The sequence below is a fragment of the Giraffa tippelskirchi genome, chromosome 6, assembly GCF_054371585.1.
Source record: "Giraffa tippelskirchi isolate mGirTip1 chromosome 6, T2T-mGirTip1v1.2.pri, whole genome shotgun sequence".
In the NCBI taxonomy this organism is placed as follows: Eukaryota; Metazoa; Chordata; class Mammalia; order Artiodactyla; family Giraffidae; genus Giraffa; species Giraffa tippelskirchi.
In genome coordinates, this window is record NC_137280.1 from 151,715,199 (window position 1) to 151,718,973 (window position 3,775).

Here is a 3,775-nt window from a genome sequence, read left to right on the forward strand (position 1 = left end):
GAGACATTTTTCACTCGCAACCCTCCAATTCATTACATTAAGATATGGTTTTTTAGCAATGTCCTGTGACAAACTGGGTCATATGCAATTCAGGGTGTAGGAAGACATTCCAAGAGGGCTTAGGGCTTGGACACATGCTGCTGCTGCTAAGTCGCTTCAGTCGTGTCCGACTCTGTGCGACCCCATAGATGGCAGCCCACCAGGCTCCGCCGTCCATAGGATTTTCCAGGCAAGAACACTGGAGTGGGGTGCCATTGCCTTCTCCGCCTGGACACATGAGAAGAATCTATTTACAGATTGTGAATTTTTGTACACTCTTTCCTAAAAAATTTTGCTTGCAAACTCAGTTTTCCAATTCTCTTTTAATAGCTCTCTTTCCACAGGGAAAGGCATAACACTCCTCCTACTGCCCTGGGTGTCAACTAACAGGAACTGAACAAGGTATATTTTGTCAGGAGGAAATTTTCCTCTACCCTCTAGGTTCTTTGGGCTTCCCTGGTAGCTCAGCTGGTAAAGAATCCACCTGCAATGTGGGAGACCTGGGTTTGATCCCTAGGTTGGGAAGATCCCCTGGAGAAGGGAACGGCTCCCCACTCCAGTATTCTTGCCTGGAGAATTCCACGGATTGTATAGTCCATGGGGGTCACAAAGAGTCGGACACAACTGAGCGACTTTCACTTCACTTCACTTCTAGGTTCCTTGAGCTGGTTGGTCTAAGAATTAAACGGACATGAGATAGTTTAGCAGGAGAAATCACAGAAACATTTAATAATATGTATACATGGGAAAGACTCAGGGGAAATGAGGAACTCCCCAAATGGCCCAAACCCTCGTCTTAAATAGCATCTTCAGCTAAAGACAAAAGAGGCTGTTTGGAGTAATGGTTTGGGAGTTGAGAGAAAAGCAATTCATATGGAAACGGAAAAGCAAGTGTTGGGTAAGTGAACATTTGAGATAAGTGTGGACTGTGATCTCTAGGCCCTGCCAAGTTTCCCCCAGCACACCTGGCGCATATGCTTTGCAGAGTTCGCTGGAGGTAGCTCTATGCCAGGAACAGGCCCTTTATCTAAATTCTTTAGGGAGCTGGGGCTTCTCTGGTGGCCCAGTGGCCAAGACTCCACACTCTCAATGCAGAGGGCCCAGGTTCAATCCCTGGTCAGAGAACTAGATCCCACAGGCCACATCTAATGGTCCCACATCCTGCAACCAAGACCTGGCACAGCCAAATAAGTAAATATTTTTTAAAAAATAAAATTCTAGGGCTTCCCTGGTGGCTCAACTGGTAAAAAATAAAATTCTTTAGGCAGCTAGTTCAGTTCAGTTGCTCAGTCGTGTCTGACTCATTGCCACCCCATGGACTGCAGTACACCAGGCTTCCCTCTCCATCACCAACTCCCAGAGCTTGCTTAAACTCATGTCCATTGAGTCGGTGATGCCATCCAACCATCTCATCTTCTGTCAGCCCATTCTTCTCCTGCCTTCAGTCTTTCCCATATCAGGGTCTTTTCCAATGAGTCAGTTCTTTGCATCAGGTGGCCAGAGTATTGGAGTTTCAGCTTCAGCATCAGTCCTTCCAGTGAACATTCAGGACTGGTTTCCCTTAGGATGGACTGGTTGGATCTCCTTATAGTCCATGGGACTCTCAAGAGTCTTCTCCTACACCACAGTTCAAAAGCATCAATTCTTCAGCGCTCAGCTTCTTAGGCAGCTAATGGGGAGGTAAAAAGAAAAACTTCCTGAGTCTTCTGTTTCATAAAAAATAATCAGCCTAAAATAATCCTCACACCAAAAGATACATTTTGAGGTGGCAAATTTTGCTTCTCTACAACTTCAAGAGTTTCTCCTGAGGGTAACCCCTTTAGCACCAAACAAAGGAAATTTACTTGGAAGATGGCCCTTTTTCCTGCTTTATTTCGAAGGTGGACATCTATCTGTCCATCAATTTGACCATTCACCAACTCATCCATCCTTCCCTCCATCTATTTTTCTCTCTTAGAGAACTAAAAAGGCATCACAGGGACATATATTAACATTTGTGTTTGGCTTAAAAATAAAAATAAAAGCAAACTTTAAAAATAAAATTAAGTAAAAATGATATGAATTATTTGACTTGACAAAGAGAACTAGCTTTGCCAATTAATTAATATAGTAGAAATTTTTCATAAATTGGATGAACTAAATTCACAGCTCCATAGTTTTGATGAAAATACATTAAGAGCACTTATAAAAGAACATGCCAGAAAATAGTTCATCACTATTCAAATTTGTGGAAAGAGCTTTCAGATTTCAACTTCAAAAAGTCTGTAGAGTATGAATTTTAAAAATTCTTTTATGGGCCACAGAGGCAAAAAAGTTTGGAGACCACTGTTTGCAGCACTGGAGCTCCTGGGAAAAGTGAACAAGACAGTTAAGGCCTCTGTCTTCTCAGAACTTAATGCCAGATTAGCTGTTTAAAATTTTAATTCAAATATTACTGCTTAGAGAGAACTTCCCTGACCTAAGTCACTCTATCACATTATCTTTGTGGCAATTAAAACTGAGATTGTTATTTACTTTTTGTCTGGTGTATCTATTTACTCTAAAATGTAACCTCCATGAAAGTGGGAACCTTGTCGGACTTATCCAGCTCGTGTTCCAGCGTCTGGAATAGTTCAGTTCAGTTTAGTTCAGTTCAGCCACTCAGTCGTGTCCGACTCTTTGCGACCCCATGGACTGCAGCATGCCAGGTCTCCCTGTCCATCACCAACTCCCGGAGTTTACTCAGACTCATATCCGGGCTGCCGTTTATGGGGTCGCACAGAGTCGGACACGACTGAAGCGACTTAGCAGCAGTAGCAGCAGCATGTCCATTGAGCTGCTGATACCATCCAGCAATCTCATCCTCTGTCGTCCCCTTCTCCTCTCGCCTTCAATCTTTCCCAGCATCAGGGTCTTTTCAAATGAGTCAGCTCTTCGCATCAGGTGGCCAAAGTATTGGAGTTCCAGCTTCAACATCAGTCCTTCCAATGAACATTCAGGACTGATTTCCTTTAGGATGGACTGGTTGAATCTCCTTGCTGTCCATGGGACTTTCAAGAGTCTTCTCCAACAGCACAGTTCAAAAGCATCAATTCTTCAGCACACAGCTTTCTTTATAGTCCAGCTCTGACATCCATACATGACCACTGGAAAAACCATAGCCTTGACTAGACAGACCTTTGTTGGCAAAGTAATGTCTCTGCTTTTTTAATATGCTGTCTAGGTTGGTCATAACCTAACCATAACCTAACATAACCATAACAAGGAGTAAGGGTCTTTTAATTTCATGGCTGCAGTCACCATCTGCAGTGATCTTGGAGCCCCCCAAAATAAAGTCTGCCACTGTTTCCACTGTTTCTCCATCGTGATGGCAGATTAATGTGCATAATAAATGCTATTGGGTAAATGTGTTAACTTTGTTGGTTCTGTACCCGTTTCACGGAGAGTTAAATGAAGCCCTTAAGAGACACAGGCTTCCCTAAGTCCCTCTGTCTAAATCCGCTGAGCGCAGAGCAGCTCTGGTCCGATTCCCCTCAAATTCTTTGCTCTCCTCTGAACATGAGACTCTGTAGGCTGTAGCCCTCAACCAGGCAGAAAATTCCCCGTGAGTTTTCCCTGCAGTTTCTCCCGAATTCCACCAGGGGGCAACAGGAGGAGGCAAGGACATCCAGCCAGCCAAACGTGGCTGGGCGGGGCCGGGGAGGGCAGAAGGGGCGGGGTTCCGCTTCCGAGGGGGCTTGTCGCTTCCGCTTCCGGC